Genomic DNA, 16,658 nt, shown 5'->3' on the forward strand with positions numbered 1-16,658 from the left:
ACACTATTTGATTTTCTATGCCTGCTCCTAATTGTTTTATTTCACAGGATGTGATAATGAATGTGGGGTTTTTGGTCTCTGAAAGCATACAGAGTGTATCTCTGTGATAGACATTCAATGAACAGCAGTTTTAAAATGTATTAGCATTAGAACTTGTCATATTTTATGTGAAATCATGTTGTCAACTGTGAGGTTGATAAGTAAGCATTCCTGTGGATTGGCTTGTCTATGTTTGCAAGCATATTTTTCTAAGTGTTTCTGTATCTCTTCTTTGCAGATTCAAAAAGCTACATATGTATAAGAAGCTAAGCAGTTTGGCTACAAGGCTACGATTTGCATGTAAATAAGCAAAGCAAAAGGTGCTATCGTGCATAAAACATCTACCACCACCTTCCCTTTAGGAAGCATATGATATCTTGCTATATGTTGCTATTGTTTTTCAGGGCTGGCCCTACCATTAGGCAGAATGAAACAGCCACATCAGACACCAAATGCTGGGAGGAGGCAACAAAGTGTCAGAGGAAAGACCTATGGGCCATGTAGCCTGTTCGGCATCCTGTGAGCTGACATGCTGTTTTGGGGTGTGGTGGACAATGCTGTTCCATTGCTGGTGCTGAAAAAAAGCTGCTACTCTAGTTGGCGTTTGTATATGGAAGAAGAGAGGGAACCACTTTGTTCTTTGCCGCAGCCATCAAAATGTCTTGGGCTAGCCAGTTGTTTATTGTGTTTTTTTATAATGTTTTTGACCTTCCATACAAAATATGTTAAAAGATTTCATACTCCAAAGGGCAGGACAGAAGTAAGTGTAATAGCTCTATAAGCCAATGAAAAGGGAGATACGGACTAATGGCTGTGGACAAATGAATGGTTGCTGAGGATGGGGGCATTATTCTTTGATGCCTTCCTTGGTGTCCGTCTTGCTGAATAAGTGCAGACTCACACAAATGGTTCTGCACCAGTGCAGAGCCTTGCCTAGGATGCTCTGAATTTGATGGGGCAAGCCCTCTTCCTACAGGGTATTGGCAGATAGACATAAGAGTCTGGAACACACTGTACTGCTGCATTTCTTAATGTTGCTGTAAGAGGCTCAGGCCTTGCACTATGTGGAAGAAGTTCCAGCTGAAATGAGTGAGAGGTCACGCAAGCATTGTCTTGTGGGTCCTTAACCCTGCTTTGCTTGACTCCAACCTCAACCATCATCCAGAAGCCTAATTTCCTAAGAATGAAGAGCATTCAGTTTAGACACTGAGCACACTCTATAAGCTAACCTCGTCCTCCTTGAGCACTGAGTTGTATCAGGTCCATATTTAGTGTGAATAGGACCGTGAATAACATATGAGCTAACTAATTTACTACCAGACTTCATAGAACAACGTTAATGACAGAAGACAAGCCGATCCCTGAAGTGATTGTTTTGTATATTTTGATTCTTATGTGAGCAATAAAAACACCTTAGAAACAGAACTGGTGCGTCACTGCAAGAAATCTGCTAGGATGTGCCATTGCCAAGATTAAAAGATCATTTTTTAAACTTTGCTTTTCAGATCATGCATAGAAGTAAAACAGGTCACTGGAGAGGATGGCTGTTAACAAGGATGTGCCTTTCCCTCTTCTGACGCCATTCACTTTCAGCTATGGGGGAAGCGGTTACTGTAGTTATGTTTATTAATTATTTTATTCCACTGAATAAACAGTCAAAAGGTTTAGCAAGAAATTATTTTGAAAGACTGCTTCTCAGTATTTCTTATGTACATTTCTTCATAATGGGAATTTAGTATTACAGTAATTTATCAAATGTGTACCTCTTAATACAGTGCAACCATGTCACATTTTTGTCCTTTTTTCTTACAAATGGGTATTCTTATCACACTTGACACTCTCAGCATCTAGCAGAGAGGTGGGAAGCTTGAAGCCTTTGTCTCTCTTGTGGTACAGACCTGTGCCAGGGTGGAGATGCTCACCTTTTGCACACATTGGAGAAAAGTTTGCACTCTCACAAATGAGAGTTTTTCCTCTGGAAGAGAAAGTATAGAGGGCACATCCTAAGTGCTCTCTTTTATTAGGACCTGAGAAATCTGGAGGGTATTCTCTCAATCTATTTTGCTTTTCCAGAATGATTTAATGACTCCTAGCTGGGACACTTGTGCTTTAAATCCTCAGATATTTCAAAAGGAAGGAAATAACAAATGCTTTTGTAGATTTTGCCAGACTCTTTATGGGTAAATTTGGCAAGCTAACCACCCATATGGTGTTTGGTGTTCCATGAATATAGAAGTATATTGTCCAGAGTCTTTTAATACATATTTATGTTCTGTTCTTTGTATAGAATGAAAACTGGCTTTTAACCAAAATGAATTTCTCTGATAAACGTTAAACTGCTGGATTGCAGAGAAGAGTAAAATCAATCAAAAACTGGCATAGCGTTAACATTCTGTACTTCTGTTCTTTTGTATTGGTGGGATAATCAGCTAATAAATAATCTGATTGCTTCAGTCCGCCAACAGTATTACCAGTTCAAGCACACCTGCAGACTGTGGATCATTGGTCTGTTCTACATGAGGCATTTATCATACGTCCATCATTCTCATGGTTGTTTGCAGCTTTTTAGATTATGCTATGACCTTCCACTTCTGTGTCTGAACAGCACTTTTGGCAAGTTCTTTTTTAGAGCAGAGAAAGTAGCTTCTTGTCTACAAGTTATGCATCAAGACAATCAAGTGCTGAGGCATAGGCATTTCTTTCAGGACCATCCATAGCTCTCTTAATCCACATAGTCAAAGACTTTGCTGTAGTCTATAAGCACAGTCTGATCTTCTGAAATTCTTCCAGTGTGCCTCAGGAGCTCATGTACATTTGTGATATGATTGCAAGTGCATCTTCCTTTTCAGAATCCACCTTGAACATCAGGCATTTCTCACTCCATATGGATAATATTCTTTGTTGTAACACCTTGAGTCTCACTTTGCTTGCATGGAATTTAGTGCAATGATCCTATAGTTGCTGCACTTTTTTGCATCTCCTTTATCGGGCATTGAAATGTATATTGAATATTTCCAGTCTGTGGGCCATTGTTTGTTTTCCATATTTGTTGGCATATGATCCAATTCAATATCTGCAGCTTGGTATCCTATCTGCCTGGGTGCTTCACTCCTTCCAAGTACTTTCAGAGTAGCTTTCACTTCACTATCTAATATTGCAGGTTCTTCTTCAGAGGGTTTATCTTGAAAGGAATCTGTCATCTGCTTATTTCTTCTGAATAGTTCTTCTGTATATTGTTTCCATCTTCTCCTTAATGGTCTTTCAACATTCCTAATGTGGGTCTGAACTTCCCTTTGAATTCTTGGATCTTCTGTAAGAGGTATCTTCTTTCCCCCCTTTTTTCTCTTCTATTTCTTTGCACTGGTGATTGTAGCAGTTATATTTGTCACTTTGTCTGCAGAGGGGAACATAATTTATATATAACAATCTACATCTATATTAATTTAATCAGTTTTATAACTGTTCAGTTATACTTTATAATCACAGGAAGATACAGGAAAATAAAAAATCCAGAGCCAGGTAATGTAAGCACTCCCTTTCCAGTTGTTAATTTTGATTGTCAAAGGCCAGGTATGATGTATATATGAAACTTGGTTACCGTATATACCAGGAGTGGCCATACTAAGGTTTGTGAGCCACATGAGCTCATTGTGTTTATTTTGCTGCTTGCTTGCTACCTGCAGTTGCCACCTGTGGGCACTCACTTGTGGCTCCCAAACACCTGATTTTTACTCTTGCGGATGTCTGGGCACCCCTGCTATATACCACTCTTCCTTCAGGAAGCTCAGAATGGCCCACATGGCTCTCCAAGCTGCTGGGATGTTATGGAATGATCATAAACATTCTATTCAGTACTGAGGAGACCTGTTTAGCTTTTGCAGTGTATCAGCATCATCTGTTTTCAGACTGTATTTTCTCCATGATGTAAATATGCAGTCATATTTCCTGTTAAATAAAAAGTGCTGTCAGTTAAAATAGATTAAAACAGATTATGCCACTTCAGAAGGTACATATTTTAATATCTACAGTGTGTTATAAGGCTTCACTTAACAGAAGAAGCTGAATAATCATGAAAACCTGCAAAGTAAAGCTAAGTGGGGATAAGGCAGCTTCAGAACTTTTTACTTCCTTGTTATCAATTACCATAATTTTCCTCTCTTCCAGGTTCTTCTTGATCTAATAAAAAATCACTTATGCATCATGCAGGCTCCTCACGATGTATACAAATAAGCCAGTTTCTCAATATTTCCCAAAAGGAGATTTCCCAGCAGATTCCAGACATATTCCCATTGGCCTTGGCAAACAATAGTATCTCAAGTGAAAAATAAGGTGTAACCATTCTGCATTGCTGACAAATATTGTCCTCCACTTATGGTGAAATGTCTACTTAACAAGAATATAAACAAAAGCATAAGGATCAGTTCCTTAAAACTAACCACTCTGCAAGTGATCTATCCATTTAGTGGGGGCCTTTAACCACACCTACCTGTAGACAGATTAGAAAGAAGCCCTTTTCACGTCTTGCTTGTGTAGAAGGATCTTATACATAGTTGGAACAGGACCTTCTCACTGTCTTCACAAATTAAGTTGTGCGGCCCATCCGGCTTCATGCCCTTATATCTGCATATTGAACAGAGACATCTTAATGGAAATCCTTACCTGTGGCCAGGTACTCACGTATAGGCATCTTCAGGCTTTTGCACTAAATGCTTGGATGCAGGGGCAGGGGAACAGGTAGGGCCAACATATCCAGCAGCTCAGCCCCACTGATTCCAGATGGACAGCTTCCAGTCAAACTGTGCACTTATTTTACCTTTCCCTCCTTAGCTCATGTCTTCATGGTAGGAAAAGAAGAAGAAATTGCAGGAAAAAATCCATGAATTATGCATGGGAGACATGATCTTGCCATTGCTATACCCCCTGTATTATTCTGGCTAAAAGAACTGCTCTAGCAGGGGTGTCAAAGTCAGACTTTGATGGAGCAAATGTAAGTCTGTCTAGGCCTGAAGTACAGCCAGCCCAAAGATGTTTGCAGACCAGAAAATGGCACCTTCACCTCAAGTCGGAATAGCTGATTTATTTTGGCTGAAGGCAGAAAATGTCACATGCACCATGTTCCCTCCCTGACAGGCAAAATGCAACAATAATAATTTGCCAGCACTTCATAACTCCTGCCTAAGGTGGCCACTTCCTTCTGCCTCAAAGTGATGAAAAACTAGTCACAGAGTAGCCCTGTTCCAGAGTTCAAAAGGGGCAAAAATCTACTTGAGAGAAGTCCTGTGCCATCCCATGGTCCACTCCCCCTTTTCTCATATTTTGCAGGAGGAAGGGAGGGAGGATGCATGGCACTCTGATGCATTGGCCACAAATACACAGCCCTGGTTTGGCAGCTGCTTGCCTTGTTCTTTCTCTTCTCACCTCTGGGGCTATGCAGCCACTGCAGGTTGTACCCCTGGCCACGGTGCTTCTGCCTCCCTGTCTAGTGTGATTAAGGGATGAGTGCAAGCCTTGTGCAGTGTTTCCCTGGCCTGGGAAACCTAGAACAGTGCTATGGCAGCCCCCAGGTTGAACCCCAGCTGGTCAGCTCAGGCAATTGCTAGTCAGCTCAGGCAAGACACACATGGATGCTTTGCTTCAGTGAAGGGAAATACCAACCTTCATTAGCACATTGCATGGTTTTCCATGCTGCTAAACATGATCTACACTGAGTTGTAAGGATCACAGCTTGTGCGCCTCTTTGATCAATGGCATTACTGGAAAAGGTCCATAAGAAAAACTGTTCATGGCTTCTGTGGTTGCTTGGGTGAATAAATGGAGAGCCTTTTCTTTTAAAGTACTGTTGGATACTGAGTTGGCAGGCAAAAGTAGGAAAGCATGCCAGTGATAAGAGAGGCAGCTAGTTAGAAGCGGATGAGCTGCCAAAACCTCTGCACCATGCGAGGATGCACATTTATGGCTATTGCTTTTCATTCAAGAGATGGAGAGGGTTGTTGTATATTGAACTTAACCAGTTTAAAGGATATGTAAATACATACATTATACTGACTAGATCAGCAATTCTAAAACATCGCAACAGAAATCACAGCCCTGTTCAAAAGTTCTTGTGAGCATGCATACCAAGGAGTAGGGGGTGCGACAGGGAGGATCATACTTATTTGCAGCTCCTGGCCTTTCTCCTGCCCCTCATGTGCACTTGGTGTGAAGCAGAGGTTACATTTTGGGTGGACCTGACAATTTGAGAAAGGGCCCTGGGCGCCACACACAGCACCATTTGCAGCAACAGACCAGTAAGACTGAGTACCAGGCAGTGGTGGGTTTGAATTCCAACACAATAAGCAACTCTTTTGAACTAGAATCTGCATCACCCGCAGAACCCTATTCCATAGCAATCCTAGCTGCCAGGTTATTTTTAAAGGCCACATCAAATAGAAGTCAGAAGCGGGCAGAGTAGGGCTCTTTGGAAGTGCTGAGAAAGCAGTCCAAGGGCACATTGGTGTGAGTGGCCATCGAGTTGCCTACACCAGGGGTCCCCGACCCCCAAGCTGTGGATCAGAATCGCTCTGCGGCATGTTAAGAACTGAGCTGCACAGCAGGAGGTGAGCAAGCCAGCGAGGGAAGCGTCCTTGGTATTTGCAGCTGCTCCTCAGTGCTGGCATCGCCGATGGGCAGCAGCTGCAAGTACAGATTCGCACTAGGGTCCTTTTGGGTCTTGGGCCTCAAAAGGAGGAGGGGGCAGCGGCGGCGGCAGCAGAGCTGGGCACTAAGAAGTGGGGAAGGGCGCGTGTGAGCAGTGAGGGAAACGCGAAGCAGGTAAAGGCTGGCCGGTGGGAAAATTGTCTTCCATGAAACTGGTCTCTGGTGCCAAAAAGGTTGGGGACCACTGGCCTACACCAGCCCAAGATCTGAATGAACCTATACATGCACAAGCGATATAGGCTTGGTTTGTGCAACAGCAGACCTTGCTCATTTAACATACCTGGTTTGGAGGACAAAGCCTATCTCTGAACGATTTGTACTTACATTGGTTCCTTTGTACCTTCTGCAAAATACATATATGGGGTTGTGTGGGACCAGCATCTCTTCCAGAAGCCATCTGCTAAAAAGCCACTGAGACAAAGTACAACAGTTAACAATAATTTTAAAATTACAATAATAACAAGAAGATGCCTTCCATAAACCCTACAATAAGGAAGGAGGTACCTTAAAGGAAACCATTTCAGATTCTTGAAGGCTGCCAAAAGATACGAGCAACTTCTTTCATTAATACTGGCTTGCCTCTGTTGCAGCAGGTAAAGGCCTGGCTTCATGAACAGCTTGCTTCACTGAGCTCCCATCCCTTTTGTGCATCTCTCCAGCCTGTTCTATTACTTTGCATGCTGTGATTTTCCTATTAGCTCTGTTTGTCTAAGCAGGCCTAGTTTTTTTGGATTTCCAGAGATATAAGCAATTAGTAGAAAAGACCACTGAAGCTACTATTATTTACCATATTCAGTTAAGATCTTTCCTGGAGGAACTAGTGAAAGGCTCATGGCCTTACACACTTAGCCCCTTGGCCACAGTCCAGCCTGGAGTCCACGTGGGGTCTTGGGCATGCAAGCATGTGCTCGATCAGCTGACTCCTTCTTTCTCAGGTTGCATGGGCTGAGTATGGTATCCAGATTAAATAACCTGAAATAACTAATTTTCCCCAGAAAAAATTCATGTAAGTTTTTATAGTTGTTGGGAATAATTCCTGTGGCCTGTTCTGTTAGGTAGAACTTTAGAGAAAGTCAACCCATATAGAAAAAATAGAAATCTTTTAGAGTGTAAAGCAGAATGTGTGACATGTAGCAGCATCAATCATGGGAATAATAATTTACATTCTCTTTGCTGGAAAAATCGATGAATTTTCAATGTCAGAGAGTTTCAGTGACCACTAGGTGACACTGTTGAACTAGTTTTAGAGCCTTCTTTTATTGACAGAGTATATACAAAAGTAGTTTGATCTTCATGTTTAATTATCTATATTTCATCTACTCTGACGAATTCCAGCTGCCCTTTCCCTCCAGCTTTTCTAAGATATACTATTTCTTTCCCATAAATCATATTTATATGCATTTACAATGCATACTGTTCACTGCCTGCATCTAATCATTTAATTTTGGCACTTGCAAAAATGAAAAATTGGGAAAAGTGGACTTGCAGTTGGAATGGAGAGGAAAAGAACCTTCTTACAACCCTTTTCCCTATCACAGACTGAAAAACAAAGCAGATGGGATAATAATCTTTCATCCCAGCATAATCAGTGAATTGCTTGTCTTGCTGGGAAGATGCGCAGAAGACTGGAGTACAGAGAGGCAAGGATCTGTCGATCTTGGTCATCTTCCCCTTGCTGTGAGCACTTTAGCTTGAACATTTGAAGCACAGGACAGGAAGCCAGGACAAAAATATAGTACCATTAAAATAACAATGAAAGATTCATTTTACTCTATCTTTCTTGTATCATCACATGTTGAAACTACACTCATCATAGCTGTCTTGAATCAGATCAACTACTTACTGATACCTCCATGTACATTACTATATATGGGTACTGGGGGGTGAGTGGGGGGAAATAAGACTCATTGAACATTGTAATACTTGTAGATATGTGCCATCTAGTCATATGGCACATATGGCTTCAATTTATGGCCACCCTATGAACGAAAGCTGTCCTTGACAGCCCTGCTCAGTTCTTCTAAATTCAAGACTGTGGGTTCCTTTATGTGTCCATCCCATATGTGGTCTTCATTTTCTGCCTTCATTTTGCTTCTAGGGTTGATTTGATCTAGGACCCACTTGTGCATTTTTCTGTTGGTCCAGGGTATTCACAAAGCTCTCCTCCAGCATGAGTAGTACTTGCTTCTACATAAATACAGATCGGATTACGCACTGTAAGGGAGCAATCTTATGGACCACACTTTTGTTTGATGGAAGCCAGCAGGGTGGGAGGAGGAAGGAGGTGGGTTCTGGCTTTTTGTGTTTGCTTAGTTTTTTCTCTTTTTGTCCTTTTTACATTTCCCCTTCAAAATAGGCCTTTGATCCCATCTACAAGAGCTGTGCTGGTGGCGGTGGAGAGGTTGTAGTATTTCCTAATCTTGCTCTCTCTCTTCCACTTCCCACCCATCAGAACATCCCCCTTCAGTCCTTTCTGAGGTCCTCCAAGGCCAGTTCTGCTCTCCCAGAGGCAGCAGGTGCAGTTCTTTGCATGATATTGTGAAAGGTGGGGTGGGAGAAGGGGTCACGTGCTGGAGTCTCCCTTCCAAGTTCCTAGCAATGTCCGCAGCCTCACGGGGGGCACTCCAAAGAGTCCTGTGATCCCCAGGATGCTCTCCCAGGATGATTAGATGGTTTTCTCTGACTTCTCTGTGTTCACTGACCTGGGAGTCTCATTTAACCTTATGAAACTTATTTCTGAATATTAATGCATAGGATTGCACTGTAAATTAGGTAACAAACATTTTGGCTTGTTGTACAGGTGCATTAAAAGATATGCTTATATAGAGTACTTTAGTACTTCCCACCCTTTTCTAGACCAATTGTAAGAATTTTCATTCAATTTTTTTTCATGAATAAAGACGTCAGAGGAATCACAATGACCTTGTAAAGTTCAGTGTTTGACCTCAAAGGAAGTGTTCACTGCATTGTGATAGCATCTACTGCTCCCTTCTTTGAAAATACACTGACAACAAAGTTACACTGAGCCACTGTAGGGACTAACCAAACATTAAGGGACCCATGTTTTCCAAATCATACATTACCCTAATTCATTTTCAACTCTGTTAAAGAATCTTCCTGACAGTTAGGACCCCGGGGGTATGGAATGGGCTTCCACGGGAGGTGGTTGAAGCTCCATTGGTGAGGGTGTTCAAGGATAGGCTGGACGTCCACATGGTGGGCATGTCGTGAGCGGAGCCAGCTGGAGCTGGGGGTCAGACTAGATGGCCTGGGAGGCTCCTTCTGACTTGCTCAGTGCTTCTATGGCTGCTTCAAGTCCACATTTTCAAAATGTGAAAAAACAGGAGCTTTGAATTGGCCTCTCCTCCTCCTCCTCCAAACAACAAAGCCCCTGAACTGGAGATGAAAAACATTTAAGACTGTATTTTGAAAGTTTGAGAAATCTTTAAGTAAGTGGAAGTAAGAACTTTCAGAAGTTACATTAAACAAAATTAAGTACACAAAACTTGAATTATTAGATAATGTTAACTAGTCACATGCACCAGTTTTGTGTTCCAATTACCTTCCAGTTAAATTTAGGAGTGAGTGTATAAGCAATGAGTTATTATGCATAAAACTTGCACTAGACTCTCCCAAGGGTAATGTAGCTTCTCATAAAACTTTGCTCTAAGTAACATATTCTGAGTGGTTAGAGTACGTACTGTAGAAACAGAAAAAAGAGCTATATTAAGATAGGAATATATAGCTGTTGATGGCATTGTTTTGATAACTGGGATGCCAATTAAATATAAGATGACATTAGAAAGAAATTATTTTGCCTGAGGGCTAGGATATAAATCTAGGGTAAAATTTCTGCTCACTTTTAACAGCAGAAGGAAGCCTCAGGGCTTCAAATGGTTCTAATAATATGATAATATCAGATACGGTATCACAGCCATACAGCTGCATCATAATCTTGATTTCTCCAAGAGCCTAAGGGCAAAAATCTGTTGTTTAATTAGGGATGTCCCTTGAGTTTAGGATTAGAGTTTTCATTCCACAATGAAATTCAGAAGTATATTTTTGGATCTTCAGTATATATACAAAACTGTGACTGAACTGGGATGGGATGGGCGATTCCATTTACTTGGTTCATAGCTTAGATGATATTGGTCCATCCATTTGGTGAAGTCTACACTGACTGACACAGGCTCTCCAAAGGTCTGTACTGGAGTCTTTCCCAGCATTATCCAGATATTCCCAAACTCATGAACCCTGGACTTCTGTATATAAATCATGTGCTCTTTCAATTGGCTCCCTTATACAAAAGAAGGATCCTCTTACCCACTGAACTACCAGGACCAATGGAATAACATGTCTGGTTTCTATATTCCTTTTAAATGTCCCTCCACCTCCATGAGTCTTGAATTTCCAGCTTTGGGATTAATAGGAAAGCATCCTTCCCTATGGAATCACTAGGCCTAATACTATCAGGGGCGCTTGAAGAAAAAGTCTTGACATGAAAATGCCTTGCAGGGAACTTTAAGAAATTTATTTATCCATGTTCAGACAGTTCAACTAGGTTGAGTGTCTTTATTTGGACAGGAAGACTAGTAAATATGTTTTTCATTGGTCAAGACTCTGCCTAATTGATTAATTAAGTAAAATAAATTTGAACATTACCAAACTTTAATAAATACTCTTTGTTCATAGTCTTGTAGAAAGTGTAAGGTAACTTACAATTTAATAAGCAAAAATTACTGTTTGAAAGAAGAGTGGTCTTTGTTTTTTATTTTGCAGTCCCAATTACAGTCGCATACCAGAAGAATGAGGCTGCCCACGGTGTGCTTGATTTTTACTTACATTGCTAGTTAGAGTTGGCACTGATGTGGCATTTTGGGAAGGCTGCAAGTGCTTCCAAACGACGCTTTTCCAACAGTGGGCTAATTTCTCTTTAAAGGAGGGGGGCCATCTTTTCTCAACTCCTCCAATATGGTCAATGTCTGGCTAGTTCCAAATTTCCCAATTTTGGGAAGAGGTGCTTGAGTAGGTGCTGACAGATAGGCTTCAGAGATTCAGTTTGCTTTCTGACTGGCTTGATGACCAAGAATGGTTTATGAAATGGGAGTAGGCAAGAGGTGGTCTTCAAATATCCAGTGCCCAAGTAGCTTAGGTCTGTAAAGCTTAACACAAACCCAGAAACTGACAGGCAGTGAAAATTATTCTTTACATAATGGTAACATGCATCCTATGCAAAGAGCCCCAGTCAGTCATGGGACCACCATGTTCTGTACCAGTTGTGTTCCTAATGCTCTTCAGAAGCAGCTCCCCATATAGCACAATAATCTAGCCTGGGTGCTACTAGAATGACTAGCTGTGGTTTCAGCCCCACCACTGGATGCACCACCAACCCCACCCCTACATAATCATGTCTTTCCAAGGATGTCTGCAGAAAAGAAGCCAACATGTGAAAAGTTGCTCCTGCTGAGCCATCCTCCTTGTGGATGTATATGCCAAAACTCGGGGAAGGACCAGTTGCTTGCCCTGTGCTGGGGACGTGGCCAGCAATGCAGCCTAGCATCACATGAACGTGGTAAAACATGTGAAGGGAGTTCAAGCGCTGAGTGCCACCCACATACCAATTGCAATATTTCAGTTTCAAATCATCAGCCAAATAATTTAATGTAGATGATCAGTAGCATGGGGAGGAAGAAATATGCCATGGTGTCAGACTAAAGCTGTCTTGCACCATCTTCTGGATCAAGAAGGAGAAGAGCTTTTGAAGAACAGGGCCTCAATCCCCATTTTGGGCAGGGGGTCCTAAAGGATGCCATAAGCCAGGAGTGGAGGAACACATGGGTGTGGAATGACCTTTGCAGGTTGGATGGTTTGGGAGGATTTCAGTATCCCCAGTGTCGAGAGCTGTGGACTTTCCCCTGGAAGAGCAAAGGCAGCTTTGAAGACCTAATGTGCAGCTTCTGTGAGCTCATTTAGCCTGTGGGCTGGAGGGTCCCCATCCTTGCCTAATTCTGTGATTTCAAATGCTGCTAATAGTTCCAGGCAATGGAAGCCTGTGGCTGCCATGTCTGTGGGCTGAGGTGCCCATTCTGGATTATAGTCTGAACTTTTAAGAAGACCTTTTTATTTAAAAGTTATTTTAACTCTTAATTTATTATTATTGTATTTATAGATTTTAATATATAGCCGAGATGGTACCAGTTTTTAAATTATTGATTGTATTTTTATGTTTATGGATGTTGTGAGCCACCTCGAGGCTTTGTTGCAATGGGGGCGGCATAGAAATGTTTTAAATAAATAAATCCATGGTGCTGTATGGTTTTGGGGGATAGGAATTAGCACCCTGGACAACTCCTTTGAACTTCAGACTGAAACCTGGTGTGCATATATTGCTCCACTGATATTGGAGCCACTAGCCTTCACTGAGTCCAGGACAATTAACAAGATACCTGACCCAGTCACTTTCCTGGCATGCATCATCCACCAGTTTGACATTTGGGATCTGCTTCAGGGACTCTCTCAAGGTACTCCTAAGATGTGGATGCCTTCAAAAGATACGTGGATGAGAACTGGAAACTCTGAAATTTCCTTCCCAGGCATATGCACCATTAAAAATCAATCTCATATGTATATATTTAGATGTAAACCCCAGTGCATTCAACAGGAGTTAATCCTAGATCATCGTGCATTGTATTGAAGCCATAAGCACCAGGTATCCCCCATCCTTTGAATGACTTTAAATGTTTAAGTTGTTTTAATACTCATTGTGTGGCTTCTTGGTATCTTACATATTTTTACAAGCTTTTCAAAGTGGGCATTTTTTAATCCACTGCTTTTATATATGTTTTGGGTTTTTCATTGTTATTTTTTATTTTATTATTTTGAATTCTATTTTTCTTAGATGCCTTTTAGGCCTTGGTAATACCTTGGAGTCAGCAGGGGGTTGGACCCAATGGCCCATCTAACCCCACTATTCTATGAACTAAATTCTGGGACTCTTAATTCCAGCCTGTAACAGAAATTAAGCCAAGCCTGAATTAAACCTAGCTTCCCCTTTAAGTAATTGCAATCATGTACTTTATTTTTAAATTGGTGCTACTTGCCCAAGAAAGGTATTGAATAATTTGTAAATTTGTTTAAAATAAAATTAGAACATAAAGAGAGGAAGACCTGTTAAAATGTATTTCATCTACAGTTACAGTTGTGTCATCTTTGACTTGTTTTAGATTTAGAGCAATTGGTCATGGAACATCTCACTGCTCAGAAAGTGTAACAAACTAATTTTCCCTGAATAAATTGGAATGCAAGTCATGTACATCATCTGCCTGTGAATCATAGATCCTGTCAGACTGATGTAATAGTGGCAGCTTTGTATACTATTTTTCAAATGGGCAAACATGTAAAGATAATTAAAACTGATACCTGGATGTGTTAACTGTTGGAAAGCACTGAGAAAAGTACGATTGGGTGGTAAATGATGCTTCGGTTTGTTCTGTAGCAGAGTCTGACTTTCCAGTGCACTTTCTGTGAAACACCAAAGGCCTTTCATTGATTTCTCTTCCCCACCCACTGATATCTGCACTAGAGGTACTTTCAACTCTGTCCTGTGGAGTTGCTCTTTCCCTTTTTACGGTTAGGGGCAAGGAGAGAGCCATCCATATCAGGTCACTGGAATGTGTGCCTGGGTGCAAACACGCAGGCGTGTGTGCAACCCCCAAGCCCACATCACATATGGCTTGAACACCCTTGCTCTAGAAAAATATCTGGAGCACATTTTACAACTTGCTGCTGTTACCCAGTCTCCATCTTGGCCCACACTAAGATTGCCCCATAGTAATTATCCCAGTGGAGAGCCCTTGGGTGATGTGTGCAGGCACCGTGTGGAAAGACAAGTGGGGTGGGATGGGGTAGCTAAGAGTACAGGGCTGCGAACAAGACCACCTCTCCTCCAGCTTTTGGGCTCCAGTTCTTCTATGTTGTCTTTTGAAGTATGTGATAGTTTATTGATACATATCCAGCATTTGAAAGCTGACTTTCTGGGCTTAGGTGCAGACACAATGCTCTTTTCCCCTACTTTTTTGATGGTGCTTCTGCACTGGTAGGGCATCTTGCTGTATCATCCTTGTTCCCTGCATTGCCATTTGGCTGATGCCTTGTATGTTTGTGATAGCTACTCAATTGATAGCCCGTCAGAAGCCTCTAAGCAGAAGGGAGAGCCATACATAAATTTTAATTGAGCATCAACAGGAAATTGCTTTTGATCATTGCCACCCAACACTGCATTTGATTGACAAGAATCTGACAGCTACTGACCCGAGTAATCTAATCTCACCCAAATTAAAACAAAAAGCCTTCCCATTTATTCATTTATTTTCAAAATGAATGGTCCCATATGGTGTAACTGTGTGTAGAACAGAGAAGCAACTGAGAAAATGCTTTTGATTTTCTGCTAATTGCAGTGAGCACCATTCTTTACAGGAAAGAACAGGAACAAACGAATGAACGGTCTCTGTGGAGTGTTAAATCCATTGTCCCCAAAAATGGATCAGTAAGGCACTGCTGAAATGTCTACCATTTTAAACATACATTTATGAAATTCATGCCTTTGCATTCTATGTCTGACATGGCCATAGCCTGTGATTTTGCCTTTCTCTTTTAAAAAATGGCATAATTGGAGTTTATAGGGTCTAGCCAAGTTCCAGCAAAATCCTTCAGCAAGGATTAGCCTTGTCCTGGTTAAAATTAATTTCAGCAGCATTACACACAGCTGATCTTATCTGCGCTTGTCCATAAAGAATCCTCAGTGAGGCTCAAGGAACTGTAAGAAGAAAGAGCAGAGGGGAAGTTGCTCCCCTAGCACTTACCCTCTGGACACATGACTGAGCAGGCACGCTGGTCGCCTGGCCACAGGCTTTTCCTTTATGTTGTATTTCTATTTAAAGTACTGTAATGATGTCTAATGCATATGCACATTTTATGGAAAAGAGTGCCCTCCTTTGCATTATTTATTTGACTGTGCATTTCCTTTTGAAGAAACTACCCTAGCTGCTCTGCTTAATACTTCACCACTGCTAAAACACTTTGCCAGGCTTAGACATGGCTTCGTAGTCTCTCTACAAAGATCTTCTCCGAAGCACCCCAGTGCTGCAGTCTCTGAGACATAACACAGATAATAGTGATCCTTGATAGTTTTCTAGGATGCCAGCACCAGAATAAGATCTCTGTTCGACATCAGTTTAGCGGCTTGGCAAAACTGTTGTCTTTTTAAAAGTATTAAGTCCAGCCTTTCCTGTCTTTGTCTTTATACTAAATTGTCTTAACTGCCTTTTCACATCTCCCAGTTACTCTAAGATGAGGCTGCCTCTGTTTTGTTGCTGGAGACTATCCACAGGAGACATGAACCAGTATGGTGTAGTGGTTAAGAGGATGGGACTGGGACTCAAGCGATCTGGGTTCTAGTTTCTGCTCAGCGATGGAGGCAGCTGCGTGACTTTGGGCCAGGCACAGACTCTCGGCCCAACCTACCTCAGGGTTGTTATTGTTGTGGGAATAAGGTTGAAAGCAGCAGCAGGAGAATGATGTAAGTTCTTAAAAAAAACTGGATAGAGAAATCTAATAAACAAATCAGCTCATTTCCAGCTGCTTTTTTGTAATTCTCCTTCCTCCTCTTCCTCTTTGCTGCTCCAGCAAGGCTTTCTGTGTTTGGTTCTGACTTCAGCTCTACCAGGGCTTGTCCTTAGTATAGCTTGACCCTCTCTTCCAGGGTCCCTCCCTTGACACGCTCCCCAGAGAAGTCCGCCTGGTGCCAACGCTTCTTTCCTTTCGGTGTCAGGTAAAACCCTTTTTATTCTCCCAGTATTTTAATTGTTAACTTGTTTTAGTTAGCGGGTTTATATTTTAACATTGGATGCTGGGCAACTGTTATT

General features: G+C 41.6%; 1 long non-coding RNA gene across 1 annotated transcript; it reads right to left on the bottom strand.

Moving 5' to 3' along the window:
• Positions 1-2,948: 2,948 nt before the first annotated feature.
• Positions 2,949-9,895, bottom strand: LOC123034317. The gene is made up of 3 exons (XR_006416721.1): positions 4,526-9,895; positions 3,904-3,984; positions 2,949-3,433 (listed from the first exon to the last, which is right to left on the bottom strand). It is a non-coding gene; the product is annotated as an uncharacterized LOC123034317 (long non-coding RNA).
• Positions 9,896-16,658: the final 6,763 nt, after the last annotated feature.

The sequence above is a fragment of the Varanus komodoensis genome, unplaced genomic scaffold (assembly GCF_004798865.1).
Source record: "Varanus komodoensis strain SLA01 unplaced genomic scaffold, ASM479886v1 scaffold6_2, whole genome shotgun sequence".
Taxonomy (NCBI): Eukaryota; Metazoa; Chordata; class Lepidosauria; order Squamata; family Varanidae; genus Varanus; species Varanus komodoensis.